The following is a 21,845-nucleotide window of genomic DNA, read 5'->3' on the forward strand; positions in this document are numbered from 1 at the left end:
GCTCAATTTCCAGTCTCATAGCAAAGGGTCTGAAAATGTATGTAAATAAGGTATTTTTAAAATATTTTTTTCATTAATAAAAACTATATGCTATCGCTTTGTCATTTTGTGGTATTGTGTGTAGATAGATTTTATTTTATTTCATCCATTTTAGTATAAGGCTGTAACGTAACAAAATGTGGAAAAAAGTAAGGGGTCTGAAAACTTTCCGAATGCACTGTACCTATGCAGGCTAGCTTCTTTTCCTTTGCTAGCCAGCCAACTAAATCTATCACACAATCACATCAAGCAGCTGAAATGACAGAAAACAATCTACATTTTTGTTTGTTTTACCTTGGATTATATTGCCATTTCTTTGGATATATCCATTACAATGACCCTGATAAATGAATTTGCCTGGCTCAGAGAAGCTGTCAGTCTGGTCACATTCATACAGATCGCATGGTGGAGGTCCCCAAAAAAACGGCAACATTGATCCACTGGTCGGAGAGGTAGACAGCAAGGTTTAGACAAACCTCAACTGTTTCAAACCAAATGCTAGCCTCTGGGCATTGGGAAATATTGAATATTACAAAATGTTTCCACCCGGTTTCGAACCAGGGACCTTTCGCGTGTGAGGCGAACGTGATAACCACTACACTACGGAAACCGAATGATTGGAAAACTAAGGGTGTGACTGACTTTCGCGTGTGAGGCGAACGTGATAACCAATACACTACTGAAACTAAAGTCTGAATAGCAAATACTGAGAAGTGCGAAGGACCAATCTGTTAAAATGTGTTTCCGCCCGGTCTCGAACCAGGGACCTGTCGCGCGTTAGCCGAACGTGATAACCAGTACACTACGGAAACCCAATGAGTAGAATACTACGGGTGTGGCTGACTTTGGCTGGGTGGGACATTTATCGCTCTCAGAACCTAATGAAATCAGAAATGACTTAGTCAATTAATTAAACAATAAGGCTTGAGAAGCCGGGAATTATTGTGTGCAGCGGCTCTTGGAAGAGGCTTGGTGGTTCAAAACTTCTTCCATTTAAGAGTGATGGAAGCCACTGTGTTCTTGGGTACCTTCAATGCTGCAGAAATGACCAATCATTTGAATTTACCACAGGTGGACTCCAATCAAGTTGAAGAAACATCTCAAGGATGATCAATGGAAACAGGATGGACCTGAGCTCAATTTCCAGCCTCATAGCAAAGGGTCTGAAAACTTACGTAAATAAGGTATTTTTAAAATATTTAATGGGTATTATGGCTCTTTCTGTGGAACTCAATTTGGGATATTATGTGAGGTAGACATGAGAAGCCGGGAATTATCGTGTGCAGCCGGAACTTGGAAGAGGCTTGGTGGTTCCAAACTTCTTCTATTTAAGAGTGATGGAAGCCACTGTGTTCTTGGGTACCTTCAATGCTGCAGAAATGACCAATCATTTGAATTTACCACAGGTGGACTCCAATCAAGTTGAAGAAACATCTCAAGGATGATCAATGGAAACAGGATGGACCTGAGCTCAATTTCCAGTCTCATAGCAAAGGGTCTGAAAATGTATGTAAATAAGGTATTTTTAAAATATTTTTTTCATTAATAAAAACTATATGCTATCGCTTTGTCATTATGTGGTATTGTGTGTAGATAGATTTTATTTTATTTCATCCATTTTAGTATAAGGCTGTAACGTAACAAAATGTGGAAAAAAGTAAGGGGTCTGAAAACTTTCCGAATGCACTGTACCTATGCAGGCTAGCTTCTTTTCCTTTGCTAGCCAGCCAACTAAATCTATCACACAATCACATCAAGCAGCTGAAATGACAGAAAACGATCTACATTTTTGTTTGTTTTACCTTGGATTATATTGCCATTTCTTTGGATATATCCATTACAATGACCCTGATAAATGAATTTGCCTGGCTCAGAGAAGCTGTCAGTCTGGTCACATTCATACAGATCGCATGGTGGAGGTCCCCAAAAAAACGGCAACATTGATCCACTGGTCGGAGAGGTAGACAGCAAGGTTTAGACAAACCTCAACTGTTTCAAACCAAATGCTAGCCTCTGGGCATTGGGAAATATTGAATATTACAAAATGTTTCCACCCGGTTTCGAACCAGGGACCTTTCGCGTGTGAGGCGAACGTGACAACCACTACACTACAGAAACCGAATGATTGGTAAACTAAGGGTGTGACTGACTTTCGCGTGTGAGGCGAACGTGATAACCAATACACTACTGAAACTAAAGTCTGAATAGCAAATACTGAGAAGTGCGAAGGACCAATCTGTTAAAATGTGTTTCCGCCCGGTCTCGAACCGGGGACCTTTCGCGTGTTAGCCGAACGTGATAACCAGTACACTACGGAAACCCAATGAGTAGAATACTACGGGTGTGGCTGACTTTGGCTGGGTGGGACATTTATCCCTCTCAGAACCTAATGAAATCAGAAATTACTTAGTCAATTAATTAAACAATACGGCTTGAGAAGGGTGGGTATTATGGCTCTTTCTGTGGAACTCAATTTGGGATATTATGTGAGGTAGACATGAGAAGCCGGGAATTATCGTGTGCAGCCGGAACTTGGAAGAGGCTTGGTGGTTCCAAACTTCTTCTATTTAAGAGTGATGGAAGCCACTGTGTTCTTGGGTACCTTCAATGCTGCAGAAATGACCAATCATTTGAATTTACCACAGGTGGACTCCAATCAAGTTGAAGAAACATCTCAAGGATGATCAATGGAAACAGGATGGACCTGAGCTCAATTTCCAGTCTCATAGCAAAGGGTCTGAAAATGTATGTAAATAAGGTATTTTTAAAATATTTTTTTCATTAATAAAAACTATATGCTATCGCTTTGTCATTATGTGGTATTGTGTGTAGATAGATTTTATTTTATTTCATCCATTTTAGTATAAGGCTGTAACGTAACAAAATGTGGAAAAAAGTAAGGGGTCTGAAAACTTTCCGAATGCACTGTACCTATGCAGGCTAGCTTCTTTTCCTTTGCTAGCCAGCCAACTAAATCTATCACACAATCACATCAAGCAGCTGAAATGACAGAAAACAATCTACATTTTTGTTTGTTTTACCTTGGATTATATTGCCATTTCTTTGGATATATCCATTACAATGACCCTGATAAATGAATTTGCCTGGCTCAGAGAAGCTGTCAGTCTGGTCACATTCATACAGATCGCATGGTGGAGGTCCCCAAAAAAACGGCAACATTGATCCACTGGTCGGAGAGGTAGACAGCAAGGTTTAGACAAACCTCAACTGTTTCAAACCAAATGCTAGCCTCTGGGCATTGGGAAATATTGAATATTACAAAATGTTTCCACCCGGTTTCGAACCAGGGACCTTTCGCGTGTGAGGCGAACGTGACAACCACTACACTACAGAAACCGAATGATTGGTAAACTAAGGGTGTGACTGACTTTCGCGTGTGAGGCGAACGTGATAACCAATACACTACTGAAACTAAAGTCTGAATAGCAAATACTGAGAAGTGCGAAGGACCAATCTGTTAAAATGTGTTTCCGCCCGGTCTCGAACCGGGGACCTTTCGCGTGTTAGCCGAACGTGATAACCAGTACACTACGGAAACCCAATGAGTAGAATACTACGGGTGTGGCTGACTTTGGCTGGGTGGGACATTTATCCCTCTCAGAACCTAATGAAATCAGAAATTACTTAGTCAATTAATTAAACAATACGGCTTGAGAAGGGTGGGTATTATGGCTCTTTCTGTGGAACTCAATTTGGGATATTATGTGAGGTAGACATGAGAAGCCGGGAATTATCGTGTGCAGCCGGAACTTGGAAGAGGCTTGGTGGTTCCAAACTTCTTCTATTTAAGAGTGATGGAAGCCACTGTGTTCTTGGGTACCTTCAATGCTGCAGAAATGACCAATCATTTGAATTTACCACAGGTGGACTCCAATCAAGTTGAAGAAACATCTCAAGGATGATCAATGGAAACAGGATGGACCTGAGCTCAATTTCCAGTCTCATAGCAAAGGGTCTGAAAATGTATGTAAATAAGGTATTTTTAAAATATTTTTTTCATTAATAAAAACTATATGCTATCGCTTTGTCATTATGTGGTATTGTGTGTAGATAGATTTTATTTTATTTCATCCATTTTAGTATAAGGCTGTAACGTAACAAAATGTGGAAAAAAGTAAGGGGTCTGAAAACTTTCCGAATGCACTGTACCTATGCAGGCTAGCTTCTTTTCCTTTGCTAGCCAGCCAACTAAATCTATCACACAATCACATCAAGCAGCTGAAATGACAGAAAACGATCTACATTTTTGTTTGTTTTACCTTGGATTATATTGCCATTTCTTTGGATATATCCATTACAATGACCCTGATAAATGAATTTGCCTGGCTCAGAGAAGCTGTCAGTCTGGTCACATTCATACAGATCGCATGGTGGAGGTCCCCAAAAAAACGGCAACATTGATCCACTGGTCGGAGAGGTAGACAGCAAGGTTTAGACAAACCTCAACTGTTTCAAACCAAATGCTAGCCTCTGGGCATTGGGAAATATTGAATATTACAAAATGTTTCCACCCGGTTTCGAACCAGGGACCTTTCGCGTGTGAGGCGAACGTGACAACCACTACACTACAGAAACCGAATGATTGGTAAACTAAGGGTGTGACTGACTTTCGCGTGTGAGGCGAACGTGATAACCAATACACTACTGAAACTAAAGTCTGAATAGCAAATACTGAGAAGTGCGAAGGACCAATCTGTTAAAATGTGTTTCCGCCCGGTCTCGAACCGGGGACCTTTCGCGTGTTAGCCGAACGTGATAACCAGTACACTACGGAAACCCAATGAGTAGAATACTACGGGTGTGGCTGACTTTGGCTGGGTGGGACATTTATCCCTCTCAGAACCTAATGAAATCAGAAATTACTTAGTCAATTAATTAAACAATACGGCTTGAGAAGGGTGGGTATTATGGCTCTTTCTGTGGAACTCAATTTGGGATATTATGTGAGGTAGACATGAGAAGCCGGGAATTATCGTGTGCAGCCGGAACTTGGAAGAGGCTTGGTGGTTCCAAACTTCTTCTATTTAAGAGTGATGGAAGCCACTGTGTTCTTGGGTACCTTCAATGCTGCAGAAATGACCAATCATTTGAATTTACCACAGGTGGACTCCAATCAAGTTGAAGAAACATCTCAAGGATGATCAATGGAAACAGGATGGACCTGAGCTCAATTTCCAGCCTCATAGCAAAGGGTCTGAAAACTTACGTAAATAAGGTATTTTTAAAATATTTAATGGGTATTATGGCTCTTTCTGTGGAACTCAATTTGGGATATTATGTGAGGTAGACATGAGAAGCCGGGAATTATCGTGTGCAGCCGGAACTTGGAAGAGGCTTGGTGGTTCCAAACTTCTTCTATTTAAGAGTGATGGAAGCCACTGTGTTCTTGGGTACCTTCAATGCTGCAGAAATGACCAATCATTTGAATTTACCACAGGTGGACTCCAATCAAGTTGAAGAAACATCTCAAGGATGATCAATGGAAACAGGATGGACCTGAGCTCAATTTCCAGTCTCATAGCAAAGGGTCTGAAAATGTATGTAAATAAGGTATTTTTAAAATATTTTTTTCATTAATAAAAACTATATGCTATCGCTTTGTCATTATGTGGTATTGTGTGTAGATAGATTTTATTTTATTTCATCCATTTTAGTATAAGGCTGTAACGTAACAAAATGTGGAAAAAAGTAAGGGGTCTGAAAACTTTCCGAATGCACTGTACCTATGCAGGCTAGCTTCTTTTCCTTTGCTAGCCAGCCAACTAAATCTATCACACAATCACATCAAGCAGCTGAAATGACAGAAAACGATCTACATTTTTGTTTGTTTTACCTTGGATTATATTGCCATTTCTTTGGATATATCCATTACAATGACCCTGATAAATGAATTTGCCTGGCTCAGAGAAGCTGTCAGTCTGGTCACATTCATACAGATCGCATGGTGGAGGTCCCCAAAAAAACGGCAACATTGATCCACTGGTCGGAGAGGTAGACAGCAAGGTTTAGACAAACCTCAACTGTTTCAAACCAAATGCTAGCCTCTGGGCATTGGGAAATATTGAATATTACGAAATGTTTCCACCCGGTTTCGAACCAGGGACCTTTCGCGTGTGAGGCGAACGTGACAACCACTACACTACAGAAACCGAATGATTGGTAAACTAAGGGTGTGACTGACTTTCGCGTGTGAGGCGAACGTGATAACCAATACACTACTGAAACTAAAGTCTGAATAGCAAATACTGAGAAGTGCGAAGGACCAATCTGTTAAAATGTGTTTCCGCCCGGTCTCGAACCGGGGACCTTTCGCGTGTTAGCCGAACGTGATAACCAGTACACTACGGAAACCCAATGAGTAGAATACTACGGGTGTGGCTGACTTTGGCTGGGTGGGACATTTATCCCTCTCAGAACCTAATGAAATCAGAAATTACTTAGTCAATTAATTAAACAATACGGCTTGAGAAGGGTGGGTATTATGGCTCTTTCTGTGGAACTCAATTTGGGATATTATGTGAGGTAGACATGAGAAGCCGGGAATTATCGTGTGCAGCCGGAACTTGGAAGAGGCTTGGTGGTTCCAAACTTCTTCTATTTAAGAGTGATGGAAGCCACTGTGTTCTTGGGTACCTTCAATGCTGCAGAAATGACCAATCATTTGAATTTACCACAGGTGGACTCCAATCAAGTTGAAGAAACATCTCAAGGATGATCAATGGAAACAGGATGGACCTGAGCTCAATTTCCAGTCTCATAGCAAAGGGTCTGAAAATGTATGTAAATAAGGTATTTTTAAAATATTTTTTTCATTAATAAAAACTATATGCTATCGCTTTGTCATTATGTGGTATTGTGTGTAGATAGATTTTATTTTATTTCATCCATTTTAGTATAAGGCTGTAACGTAACAAAATGTGGAAAAAAGTAAGGGGTCTGAAAACTTTCCGAATGCACTGTACCTATGCAGGCTAGCTTCTTTTCCTTTGCTAGCCAGCCAACTAAATCTATCACACAATCACATCAAGCAGCTGAAATGACAGAAAACAATCTACATTTTTGTTTGTTTTACCTTGGATTATATTGCCATTTCTTTGGATATATCCATTACAATGACCCTGATAAATGAATTTGCCTGGCTCAGAGAAGCTGTCAGTCTGGTCACATTCATACAGATCGCATGGTGGAGGTCCCCAAAAAAACGGCAACATTGATCCACTGGTCGGAGAGGTAGACAGCAAGGTTTAGACAAACCTCAACTGTTTCAAACCAAATGCTAGCCTCTGGGCATTGGGAAATATTGAATATTACAAAATGTTTCCACCCGGTTTCGAACCAGGGACCTTTCGCGTGTGAGGCGAACGTGACAACCACTACACTACAGAAACCGAATGATTGGTAAACTAAGGGTGTGACTGACTTTCGCGTGTGAGGCGAACGTGATAACCAATACACTACTGAAACTAAAGTCTGAATAGCAAATACTGAGAAGTGCGAAGGACCAATCTGTTAAAATGTGTTTCCGCCCGGTCTCGAACCGGGGACCTTTCGCGTGTTAGCCGAACGTGATAACCAGTACACTACGGAAACCCAATGAGTAGAATACTACGGGTGTGGCTGACTTTGGCTGGGTGGGACATTTATCCCTCTCAGAACCTAATGAAATCAGAAATTACTTAGTCAATTAATTAAACAATACGGCTTGAGAAGGGTGGGTATTATGGCTCTTTCTGTGGAACTCAATTTGGGATATTATGTGAGGTAGACATGAGAAGCCGGGAATTATCGTGTGCAGCCGGAACTTGGAAGAGGCTTGGTGGTTCCAAACTTCTTCTATTTAAGAGTGATGGAAGCCACTGTGTTCTTGGGTACCTTCAATGCTGCAGAAATGACCAATCATTTGAATTTACCACAGGTGGACTCCAATCAAGTTGAAGAAACATCTCAAGGATGATCAATGGAAACAGGATGGACCTGAGCTCAATTTCCAGCCTCATAGCAAAGGGTCTGAAAACTTACGTAAATAAGGTATTTTTAAAATATTTAATGGGTATTATGGCTCTTTCTGTGGAACTCAATTTGGGATATTATGTGAGGTAGACATGAGAAGCCGGGAATTATCGTGTGCAGCCGGAACTTGGAAGAGGCTTGGTGGTTCCAAACTTCTTCTATTTAAGAGTGATGGAAGCCACTGTGTTCTTGGGTACCTTCAATGCTGCAGAAATGACCAATCATTTGAATTTACCACAGGTGGACTCCAATCAAGTTGAAGAAACATCTCAAGGATGATCAATGGAAACAGGATGGACCTGAGCTCAATTTCCAGTCTCATAGCAAAGGGTCTGAAAATGTATGTAAATAAGGTATTTTTAAAATATTTTTTTCATTAATAAAAACTATATGCTATCGCTTTGTCATTATGTGGTATTGTGTGTAGATAGATTTTATTTTATTTCATCCATTTTAGTATAAGGCTGTAACGTAACAAAATGTGGAAAAAAGTAAGGGGTCTGAAAACTTTCCGAATGCACTGTACCTATGCAGGCTAGCTTCTTTTCCTTTGCTAGCCAGCCAACTAAATCTATCACACAATCACATCAAGCAGCTGAAATGACAGAAAACGATCTACATTTTTGTTTGTTTTACCTTGGATTATATTGCCATTTCTTTGGATATATCCATTACAATGACCCTGATAAATGAATTTGCCTGGCTCAGAGAAGCTGTCAGTCTGGTCACATTCATACAGATCGCATGGTGGAGGTCCCCAAAAAAACGGCAACATTGATCCACTGGTCGGAGAGGTAGACAGCAAGGTTTAGACAAACCTCAACTGTTTCAAACCAAATGCTAGCCTCTGGGCATTGGGAAATATTGAATATTACGAAATGTTTCCACCCGGTTTCGAACCAGGGACCTTTCGCGTGTGAGGCGAACGTGACAACCACTACACTACAGAAACCGAATGATTGGTAAACTAAGGGTGTGACTGACTTTCGCGTGTGAGGCGAACGTGATAACCAATACACTACTGAAACTAAAGTCTGAATAGCAAATACTGAGAAGTGCGAAGGACCAATCTGTTAAAATGTGTTTCCGCCCGGTCTCGAACCGGGGACCTTTCGCGTGTTAGCCGAACGTGATAACCAGTACACTACGGAAACCCAATGAGTAGAATACTACGGGTGTGGCTGACTTTGGCTGGGTGGGACATTTATCCCTCTCAGAACCTAATGAAATCAGAAATTACTTAGTCAATTAATTAAACAATACGGCTTGAGAAGGGTGGGTATTATGGCTCTTTCTGTGGAACTCAATTTGGGATATTATGTGAGGTAGACATGAGAAGCCGGGAATTATCGTGTGCAGCCGGAACTTGGAAGAGGCTTGGTGGTTCCAAACTTCTTCTATTTAAGAGTGATGGAAGCCACTGTGTTCTTGGGTACCTTCAATGCTGCAGAAATGACCAATCATTTGAATTTACCACAGGTGGACTCCAATCAAGTTGAAGAAACATCTCAAGGATGATCAATGGAAACAGGATGGACCTGAGCTCAATTTCCAGTCTCATAGCAAAGGGTCTGAAAATGTATGTAAATAAGGTATTTTTAAAATATTTTTTTCATTAATAAAAACTATATGCTATCGCTTTGTCATTATGTGGTATTGTGTGTAGATAGATTTTATTTTATTTCATCCATTTTAGTATAAGGCTGTAACGTAACAAAATGTGGAAAAAAGTAAGGGGTCTGAAAACTTTCCGAATGCACTGTACCTATGCAGGCTAGCTTCTTTTCCTTTGCTAGCCAGCCAACTAAATCTATCACACAATCACATCAAGCAGCTGAAATGACAGAAAACAATCTACATTTTTGTTTGTTTTACCTTGGATTATATTGCCATTTCTTTGGATATATCCATTACAATGACCCTGATAAATGAATTTGCCTGGCTCAGAGAAGCTGTCAGTCTGGTCACATTCATACAGATCGCATGGTGGAGGTCCCCAAAAAAACGGCAACATTGATCCACTGGTCGGAGAGGTAGACAGCAAGGTTTAGACAAACCTCAACTGTTTCAAACCAAATGCTAGCCTCTGGGCATTGGGAAATATTGAATATTACAAAATGTTTCCACCCGGTTTCGAACCGGGGACCTTTCGCGTGTGAGGCAAACGTGATAACCACTACACTACGGAAACCGAATGATTGGAAAACTAAGGGTGTGACTGACTTTCGCGTGTGAGGCGAACGTGATAACCAATACACTACTGAAACTAAAGTCTGAATAGCAAATACTGAGAAGTGCGAAGGACCAATCTGTTAAAATGTGTTTCCGCCCGGTCTCGAACCGGGGACCTTTCGCGTGTGAGGCGAACGTGATAACCACTACACTACGGAAACCAAATGATTGGAAAACTAAGGGTGTGACTGACTTTGGCTGGGTGGGACATTTATCGCTCTCAGAACCTAATGAAATCAGAAATTACTTAGTCAATTTATTAAACAATAAGGCTTGAGAAGCCGGGAATTATTGTGTGCAGCGGCTCTTGGAAGAGGCTTGGTGGTTCAAAACTTCTTCCATTTAAGAGTGATGGAAGCCACTGTGTTCTTGGGTACCTTCAATGCTGCAGAAATGACCAATCATTTGAATTTACCACAGGTGGACTCCAATCAAGTTGAAGAAACATCTCAAGGATGATCAATGGAAACAGGATGGACCTGAGCTCAATTTCCAGCCTCATAGCAAAGGGTCTGAAAAGTTACGTAAATAAGGTATTTTTAAAATATTTAATGGGTATTATGGCTCTTTCTGTGGAACTCAATTTGGGATATTATGTGAGGTAGACATGAGAAGCCGGGAATTATCGTGTGCAGCCGGAACTTGGACGAGGCTTGGTGGTTCCAAACTTCTTCTATTTAAGAGTGATGGAAGCCACTGTGTTCTTGGGTACCTTCAATGCTGCAGAAATGACCAATCATTTGAATTTACCACAGGTGGACTCCAATCAAGTTGAAGAAACATCTCAAGGATGATCAATGGAAACAGGATGGACCTGAGCTCAATTTCCAGCCTCATAGCAAAGGGTCTGAAAACTTACATAAATAAGGTATTTTTTAAATATTTAATGGGTATTATGGCTCTTTCTGTGGAACTCAATTTGGGATATTATGTGAGGTAGACATGAGAAGCCGGGAATTATCGTGTGCAGCCGGAACTTGGAAGAGGCTTGGTGGTTCCAAACTTCTTCTATTTAAGAGTGATGGAAGCCACTGTGTTCTTGGGTACCTTCAATGCTTCAGAAATGACCAATCATTTGAATTTACCACAGGTGGACTCCAATCAAGTTGAAGAAACATCTCAAGGATGATCAATGGAAACAGGATGGACCTGAGCTCAATTTCCAGCCTCATAGCAAAGGGTCTGAAAACTTAAGTAAATAAGGTATTTTTAAAATATTTAATGGGTATTATGGCTCTTTCTGTGGAACTCAATTTGGGATATTATGTGAGGTAGACATGAGAAGCCGGGAATTATCGTGTGCAGCCGGAACTTGGAAGAGGCTTGGTGGTTCCAAACTTCTTCTATTTAAGAGTGATGGAAGCCACTGTGTTCTTGGGTACCTTCAATGCTGCAGAAATGACCAATCATTTGAATTTACCACAGGTGGACTCCAATCAAGTTGAAGAAACATCTCAAGGATGATCAATGGAAACAGGATGGACCTGAGCTCAATTTCCAGTCTCATAGCAAAGGGTCTGAAAATGTATGTAAATAAGGTATTTTTAAAATATTTTTTTCATTAATAAAAACTATATGCTATCGCTTTGTCATTATGTGGTATTGTGTGTAGATAGATTTTATTTTATTTCATCCATTTTAGTATAAGGCTGTAACGTAACAAAATGTGGAAAAAAGTAAGGGGTCTGAAAACTTTCCGAATGCACTGTACCTATGCAGGCTTGCTTCTTTTCCTTTGCTAGCCAGCCAACTAAATCTATCACACAATCACATCAAGCAGCTGAAATGACAGAAAACAATCTACATTTTTGTTTGTTTTACCTTGGATTATATTGCCATTTCTTTGGATATATCCATTACAATGACCCTGATAAATGAATTTGCCTGGCTCAGAGAAGCTGTCAGTCTGGTCACATTCATACAGATCGCATGGTGGAGGTCCCCAAAAAAACGGCAACATTGATCCACTGGTCGGAGAGGTAGACAGCAAGGTTTAGACAAACCTCAACTGTTTCAAACCAAATGCTAGCCTCTGGGCATTGGGAAATATTGAATATTACAAAATGTTTCCACCCGGTTTCGAACCGGGGACCTTTCGCGTGTGAGGCGAGCGTGATAACCACTACACTACGGAAACCGAATGATTGGAAAACTAAGGGTGTGACTGACTTTCGCGTGTGAGGCGAACGTGATAACCAATACACTACTGAAACTAAAGTCTGAATAGCAAATACTGAGAAGTGCGAAGGACCAATCTGTTAAAATGTGTTTCCGCCCGGTCTCGAACCGGGGACCTTTCGCGTGTTAGCCGAACGTGATAACCAGTACACTACGGAAACCCAATGAGTAGAATACTACGGGTGTGGCTGACTTTGGCTGGGTGGGACATTTATCCCTCTCAGAACCTAATGAAATCAGAAATTACTTAGTCAATTAATTAAACAATACGGCTTGAGAAGGGTGGGTATTATGGCTCTTTCTGTGGAACTCAATTTGGGATATTATGTGAGGTAGACATGAGAAGCCGGGAATTATCGTGTGCAGCCGGAACTTGGAAGAGGCTTGGTGGTTCCAAACTTCTTCTATTTAAGAGTGATGGAAGCCACTGTGTTCTTGGGTACCTTCAATGCTGCAGAAATGACCAATCATTTGAATTTACCACAGGTGGACTCCAATCAAGTTGAAGAAACATCTCAAGGATGATCAATGGAAACAGGATGGACCTGAGCTCAATTTCCAGTCTCATAGCAAAGGGTCTGAAAATGTATGTAAATAAGGTATTTTTAAAATATTTTTTTCATTAATAAAAACTATATGCTATCGCTTTGTCATTATGTGGTATTGTGTGTAGATAGATTTTATTTTATTTCATCCATTTTAGTATAAGGCTGTAACGTAACAAAATGTGGAAAAAAGTAAGGGGTCTGAAAACTTTCCGAATGCACTGTACCTATGCAGGCTTGCTTCTTTTCCTTTGCTAGCCAGCCAACTAAATCTATCACACAATCACATCAAGCAGCTGAAATGACAGAAAACAATCTACATTTTTGTTTGTTTTACCTTGGATTATATTGCCATTTCTTTGGATATATCCATTACAATGACCCTGATAAATGAATTTGCCTGGCTCAGAGAAGCTGTCAGTCTGGTCACATTCATACAGATCGCATGGTGGAGGTCCCCAAAAAAACGGCAACATTGATCCACTGGTCGGAGAGGTAGACAGCAAGGTTTAGACAAACCTCAACTGTTTCAAACCAAATGCTAGCCTCTGGGCATTGGGAAATATTGAATATTACAAAATGTTTCCACCCGGTTTCGAACCGGGGACCTTTCGCGTGTGAGGCGAGCGTGATAACCACTACACTACGGAAACCGAATGATTGGAAAACTAAGGGTGTGACTGACTTTCGCGTGTGAGGCGAACGTGATAACCAATACACTACTGAAACTAAAGTCTGAATAGCAAATACTGAGAAGTGCGAAGGACCAATCTGTTAAAATGTGTTTCCGCCCGGTCTCGAACCGGGGACCTTTCGCGTGTTAGCCGAACGTGATAACCAGTACACTACGGAAACCCAATGAGTAGAATACTACGGGTGTGGCTGACTTTGGCTGGGTGGGACATTTATCCCTCTCAGAACCTAATGAAATCAGAAATTACTTAGTCAATTAATTAAACAATACGGCTTGAGAAGGGTGGGTATTATGGCTCTTTCTGTGGAACTCAATTTGGGATATTATGTGAGGTAGACATGAGAAGCCGGGAATTATCGTGTGCAGCCGGAACTTGGAAGAGGCTTGGTGGTTCCAAACTTCTTCTATTTAAGAGTGATGGAAGCCACTGTGTTCTTGGGTACCTTCAATGCTGCAGAAATGACCAATCATTTGAATTTACCACAGGTGGACTCCAATCAAGTTGAAGAAACATCTCAAGGATGATCAATGGAAACAGGATGGACCTGAGCTCAATTTCCAGCCTCATAGCAAAGGGTCTGAAAATGTATGTAAATAAGGTATTTTTAAAATATTTTTTTCATTAATAAAAACTATATGTTATCGCTTTGTCATTATGTGGTATTGTGTGTAGATAGATTTTATTTTATTTCATCCATTTTAGTATAAGGCTGTAACGTAACAAAATGTGGAAAAAAGTAAGGGGTCTGAAAACTTTCCGAATGCACTGTACCTATGCAGGCTTGCTTCTTTTCCTTTGCTAGCCAGCCAACTAAATCTATCACACAATCACATCAAGCAGCTGAAATGACAGAAAACAATCTACATTTTTGTTTGTTTTACCTTGGATTATATTGCCATTTCTTTGGATATATCCATTACAATGACCCTGATAAATGAATTTGCCTGGCTCAGAGAAGCTGTCAGTCTGGTCACATTCATACAGATCGCATGGTGGAGGTCCCCAAAAAAACGGCAACATTGATCCACTGGTCGGAGAGGTAGACAGCAAGGTTTAGACAAACCTCAACTGTTTCAAACCAAATGCTAGCCTCTGGGCATTGGGAAATATTGAATATTACAAAATGTTTCCACCCGGTTTCGAACCGGGGACCTTTCGCGTGTGAGGCGAGCGTGATAACCACTACACTACGGAAACCGAATGATTGGAAAACTAAGGGTGTGACTGACTTTCGCGTGTGAGGCGAACGTGATAACCAATACACTACTGAAACTAAAGTCTGAATAGCAAATACTGAGAAGTGCGAAGGACCAATCTGTTAAAATGTGTTTCCGCCCGGTCTCGAACCGGGGACCTTTCGCGTGTTAGCCGAACGTGATAACCAGTACACTACGGAAACCCAATGAGTAGAATACTACGGGTGTGGCTGACTTTGGCTGGGTGGGACATTTATCCCTCTCAGAACCTAATGAAATCAGAAATTACTTAGTCAATTAATTAAACAATACGGCTTGAGAAGGGTGGGTATTATGGCTCTTTCTGTGGAACTCAATTTGGGATATTATGTGAGGTAGACATGAGAAGCCGGGAATTATCGTGTGCAGCCGGAACTTGGAAGAGGCTTGGTGGTTCCAAACTTCTTCTATTTAAGAGTGATGGAAGCCACTGTGTTCTTGGGTACCTTCAATGCTGCAGAAATGACCAATCATTTGAATTTACCACAGGTGGACTCCAATCAAGTTGAAGAAACATCTCAAGGATGATCAATGGAAACAGGATGGACCTGAGCTCAATTTCCAGTCTCATAGCAAAGGGTCTGAAAATGTATGTAAATAAGGTATTTTTAAAATATTTTTTTCATTAATAAAAACTATATGCTATCGCTTTGTCATTATGTGGTATTGTGTGTAGATAGATTTTATTTTATTTCATCCATTTTAGTATAAGGCTGTAACGTAACAAAATGTGGAAAAAAGTAAGGGGTCTGAAAACTTTCCGAATGCACTGTACCTATGCAGGCTTGCTTCTTTTCCTTTGCTAGCCAGCCAACTAAATCTATCACACAATCACATCAAGCAGCTGAAATGACAGAAAACAATCTACATTTTTGTTTGTTTTACCTTGGATTATATTGCCATTTCTTTGGATATATCCATTACAATGACCCTGATAAATGAATTTGCCTGGCTCAGAGAAGCTGTCAGTCTGGTCACATTCATACAGATCGCATGGTGGAGGTCCCCAAAAAAACGGCAACATTGATCCACTGGTCGGAGAGGTAGACAGCAAGGTTTAGACAAACCTCAACTGTTTCAAACCAAATGCTAGCCTCTGGGCATTGGGAAATATTGAATATTACAAAATGTTTCCACCCGGTTTCGAACCGGGGACCTTTCGCGTGTGAGGCGAGCGTGATAACCACTACACTACGGAAACCGAATGATTGGAAAACTAAGGGTGTGACTGACTTTCGCGTGTGAGGCGAACGTGATAACCAATACACTACTGAAACTAAAGTCTGAATAGCAAATACTGAGAAGTGCGAAGGACCAATCTGTTAAAATGTGTTTCCGCCCGGTCTCGAACCGGGGACCTTTCGCGTGTTAGCCGAACGTGATAACCAGTACACTACGGAAACCCAATGAGTAGAATACTACGGGTGTGGCTGACTTTGGCTGGGTGGGACATTTATCCCTCTCAGAACCTAATGAAATCAGAAATTACTTAGTCAATTAATTAAACAATACGGCTTGAGAAGGGTGGGTATTATGGCTCTTTCTGTGGAACTCAATTTGGGATATTATGTGAGGTAGACATGAGAAGCCGGGAATTATCGTGTGCAGCCGGAACTTGGAAGAGGCTTGGTGGTTCCAAACTTCTTCTATTTAAGAGTGATGGAAGCCACTGTGTTCTTGGGTACCTTCAATGCTGCAGAAATGACCAATCATTTGAATTTACCACAGGTGGACTCCAATCAAGTTGAAGAAACATCTCAAGGATGATCAATGGAAACAGGATGGACCTGAGCTCAATTTCCAGTCTCATAGCAAAGGGTCTGAAAATGTATGTAAATAAGGTATTTTTAAAATATTTTTTTCATTAATAAAAACTATATGCTATCGCTTTGTCATTATGTGGTATTGTGTGTAGATAGATTTTATTTTATTTCATCCATTTTAGTATAAGGCTGTAACGTAACAAAATGTGGAAAAAAGTAAGGGGTCTGAAAACTTTCCGAATGCACTGTACCTATGCAGGCTAGCTTCTTTTCCTTTGCTAGCCAGCCAACTAAATCTATCACACAATCACATCAAGCAGCTGAAATGACAGAAAACAATCTACATTTTTGTTTGTTTTACCTTGGATTATATTGCCATTTCTTTGGATATATCCATTACAATGACCCTGATAAATGAATTTGCCTGGCTCAGAGAAGCTGTCAGTCTGGTCACATTCATACAGATCGCATGGTGGAGGTCCCCAAAAAAACGGCAACATTGATCCACTGGTCGGAGAGGTAGACAGCAAGGTTTAGACAAACCTCAACTGTTTCAAACCAAATGCTAGCCTCTGGGCATTGGGAAATATTGAATATTACAAAATGTTTCCACCCGGTTTCGAACCAGGGACCTTTCGCGTGTGAGGCGAACGTGATAACCACTACACTACGGAAACCGAATGATTGGAAAACTAAGGGTGTGACTGACTTTCGCGTGTGAGGCGAACGTGATAACCAATACACTACTGAAACTAAAGTCTGAATAGCAAATACTGAGAAGTGCGAAGGACCAATCTGTTAAAATGTGTTTCCGCCCGGTCTCGAACCAGGGACCTGTCGCGCGTTATTCGAACGTGATAACCAGTACACTACGGAAACCCAATGAGTAGAATACTACGGGTGTGGCTGACTTTGGCTGGGTGGGACATTTATCGCTCTCAGAACCTAATGAAATCAGAAATTACTTAGTCAATTAATTAAACAATAAGGCTTGAGAAGCCGGGAATTATTGTGTGCAGCGGCTCTTGGAAGAGGCTTGGTGGTTCAAAACTTCTTCCATTTAAGAGTGATGGAAGCCACTGTGTTCTTGGGTACCTTCAATGCTGCAGAAATGACCAATCATTTGAATTTACCACAGGTGGACTCCAATCAAGTTGAAGAAACATCTCAAGGATGATCAATGGAAACAGGATGGACCTGAGCTCAATTTCCAGCCTCATAGCAAAGGGTCTGAAAACTTACGTAAATAAGGTATTTTTAAAATATTTAATGGGTATTATGGCTCTTTCTGTGGAACTCAATTTGGGATATTATGTGAGGTAGACATGAGAAGCCGGGAATTATCGTGTGCAGCCGGAACTTGGAAGAGGCTTGGTGGTTCCAAACTTCTTCTATTTAAGAGTGATGGAAGCCACTGTGTTCTTGGGTACCTTCAATGCTGCAGAAATGACCAATCATTTGAATTTACCACAGGTGGACTACAATCAAGTTGAAGAAACATCTCAAGGATGATCAATGGAAACAGGATGGACCTGAGCTCAATTTCCAGTCTCATAGCAAAGGGTCTGAAAATCCATGTAAATAAGGTATTTTTAAAATATTTTTTTCATTAATAAAAACTATATGCTATCGCTTTGTCATTATGTGGTATTGTGTGTAGATAGATTTTATTTTATTTCATCCATTTTAGTATAAGGCTGTAACGTAACAAAATGTGGAAAAAAGTAAGGGGTCTGAAAACTTTCCGAATGCACTGTACCTATGCAGGCTAGCTTCTTTTCCTTTGCTAGCCAGCCAACTAAATCTATCACACAATCACATCAAGCAGCTGAAATGACAGAAAACAATCTACATTTTTGTTTGTTTTACCTTGGATTATATTGCCATTTCTTTGGATATATCCATTACAATGACCCTGATAAATGAATTTGCCTGGCTCAGAGAAGCTGTCAGTCTGGTCACATTCATACAGATCGCATGGTGGAGGTCCCCAAAAAAACGGCAACATTGATCCACTGGTCGGAGAGGTAGACAGCAAGGTTTAGACAAACCTCAACTGTTTCAAACCAAATGCTAGCCTCTGGGCATTGGGAAATATTGAATATTACAAAATGTTTCCACCCGGTTTCGAACCAGGGACCTTTCGCGTGTGAGGCGAACGTGACAACCACTACACTACAGAAACCGAATGATTGGTAAACTAAGGGTGTGACTGACTTTCGCGTGTGAGGCGAACGTGATAACCAATACACTACTGAAACTAAAGTCTGAATAGCAAATACTGAGAAGTGCGAAGGACCAATCTGTTAAAATGTGTTTCCGCCCGGTCTCGAACCGGGGACCTTTCGCGTGTTAGCCGAACGTGATAACCAGTACACTACGGAAACCCAATGAGTAGAATACTACGGGTGTGGCTGACTTTGGCTGGGTGGGACATTTATCCCTCTCAGAACCTAATGAAATCAGAAATTACTTAGTCAATTAATTAAACAATACGGCTTGAGAAGGGTGGGTATTATGGCTCTTTCTGTGGAACTCAATTTGGGATATTATGTGAGGTAGACATGAGAAGCCGGGAATTATCGTGTGCAGCCGGAACTTGGAAGAGGCTTGGTGGTTCCAAACTTCTTCTATTTAAGAGTGATGGAAGCCACTGTGTTCTTGGGTACCTTCAATGCTGCAGAAATGACCAATCATTTGAATTTACCACAGGTGGACTCCAATCAAGTTGAAGAAACATCTCAAGGATGATCAATGGAAACAGGATGGACCTGAGCTCAATTTCCAGCCTCATAGCAAAGGGTCTGAAAACTTACGTAAATAAGGTATTTTTAAAATATTTAATGGGTATTATGGCTCTTTCTGTGGAACTCAATTTGGGATATTATGTGAGGTAGACATGAGAAGCCGGGAATTATCGTGTGCAGCCGGAACTTGGAAGAGGCTTGGTGGTTCCAAACTTCTTCTATTTAAGAGTGATGGAAGCCACTGTGTTCTTGGGTACCTTCAATGCTGCAGAAATGACCAATCATTTGAATTTACCACAGGTGGACTCCAATCAAGTTGAAGAAACATCTCAAGGATGATCAATGGAAACAGGATGGACCTGAGCTCAATTTCCAGTCTCATAGCAAAGGGTCTGAAAATGTATGTAAATAAGGTATTTTTAAAATATTTTTTTCATTAATAAAAACTATATGCTATCGCTTTGTCATTATGTGGTATTGTGTGTAGATAGATTTTATTTTATTTCATCCATTTTAGTATAAGGCTGTAACGTAACAAAATGTGGAAAAAAGTAAGGGGTCTGAAAACTTTCCGAATGCACTGTACCTATGCAGGCTAGCTTCTTTTCCTTTGCTAGCCAGCCAACTAAATCTATCACACAATCACATCAAGCAGCTGAAATGACAGAAAACGATCTACATTTTTGTTTGTTTTACCTTGGATTATATTGCCATTTCTTTGGATATATCCATTACAATGACCCTGATAAATGAATTTGCCTGGCTCAGAGAAGCTGTCAGTCTGGTCACATTCATACAGATCGCATGGTGGAGGTCCCCAAAAAAACGGCAACATTGATCCACTGGTCGGAGAGGTAGACAGCAAGGTTTAGACAAACCTCAACTGTTTCAAACCAAATGCTAGCCTCTGGGCATTGGGAAATATTGAATATTACAAAATGTTTCCACCCGGTTTCGAACCAGGGACCTTTCGCGTGTGAGGCGAACGTGACAACCACTACACTACAGAAACCGAATGATTGGTAAACTAAGGGTGTGACTGACTTTCGCGTGTGAGGCGAACGTGATAACCAATACACTACTGAAACTAAAGTCTGAATAGCAAATACTGAGAAGTGCGAAGGACCAATCTGTTAAAATGTGTTTCCGCCCGGTCTCGAACCGGGGACCTTTCGCGTGTTAGCCGAACGTGATAACCAGTACACTACGGAAACCCAATGAGTAGAATACTACGGGTGTGGCTGACTTTGGCTGGGTGGGACATTTATCCCTCTCAGAACCTAATGAAATCAGAAATTACTTAGTCAATTAATTAAACAATACGGCTTGAGAAGGGTGGGTATTATGGCTCTTTCTGTGGAACTCAATTTGGGATATTATGTGAGGTAGACATGAGAAGCCGGGAATTATCGTGTGCAGCCGGAACTTGGAAGAGGCTTGGTGGTTCCAAACTTCTTCTATTTAAGAGTGATGGAAGCCACTGTGTTCTTGGGTACCTTCAATGCTGCAGAAATGACCAATCATTTGAATTTACCACAGGTGGACTCCAATCAAGTTGAAGAAACATCTCAAGGATGATCAATGGAAACAGGATGGACCTGAGCTCAATTTCCAGTCTCATAGCAAAGGGTCTGAAAATGTATGTAAATAAGGTATTTTTAAAATATTTTTTTCATAAATAAAAACTATATGCTATCGCTTTGTCATTATGTGGTATTGTGTGTAGATAGATTTTATTTTATTTCATCCATTTTAGTATAAGGCTGTAACGTAACAAAATGTGGAAAAAAGTAAGGGGTCTGAAAACTTTCCGAATGCACTGTACCTATGCAGGCTAGCTTCTTTTCCTTTGCTAGCCAGCCAACTAAATCTATCACACAATCACATCAAGCAGCTGAAATGACAGAAAACAATCTACATTTTTGTTTGTTTTACCTTGGATTATATTGCCATTTCTTTGGATATATCCATTACAATGACCCTGATAAATGAATTTGCCTGGCTCAGAGAAGCTGTCAGTCTGGTCACATTCATACAGATCGCATGGTGGAGGTCCCCAAAAAAACGGCAACATTGATCCACTGGTCGGAGAGGTAGACAGCAAGGTTTAGACAAACCTCAACTGTTTCAAACCAAATGCTAGCCTCTGGGCATTGGGAAATATTGAATATTACAAAATGTTTCCACCCGGTTTCGAACCGGGGACCTTTCACGTGTGAGGCAAACGTGATAACCACTACACTACGGAAACCGAATGATTGGAAAACTAAGGGTGTGACTGACTTTCGCGTGTGAGGCGAACGTGATAACCAATACACTACTGAAACTAAAGTCTGAATAGCAAATACTGAGAAGTGCGAAGGACCAATCTGTTAAAATG

At 40.8% G+C, this 21,845-nt stretch overlaps 1 non-coding gene across 1 annotated transcript; it reads right to left on the reverse strand.

Annotated features, from left to right (window-relative positions):
- Window positions 1–10,390: 10,390 nt before the first annotated feature.
- Window positions 10,391–10,463, reverse strand: trnav-cac (transfer RNA valine (anticodon CAC)). The gene has a single exon. It is a non-coding gene; the product is annotated as a tRNA-Val (tRNA).
- Between the last annotated feature and the right edge of the window lie 11,382 nt (window positions 10,464–21,845).

Source organism: Oncorhynchus mykiss, chromosome 8, assembly GCF_057628025.1.
Source record: "Oncorhynchus mykiss isolate SJ-2025 chromosome 8, ASM5762802v1, whole genome shotgun sequence".
Lineage (NCBI taxonomy): Eukaryota > Metazoa > Chordata > Actinopteri > Salmoniformes > Salmonidae > Oncorhynchus > Oncorhynchus mykiss.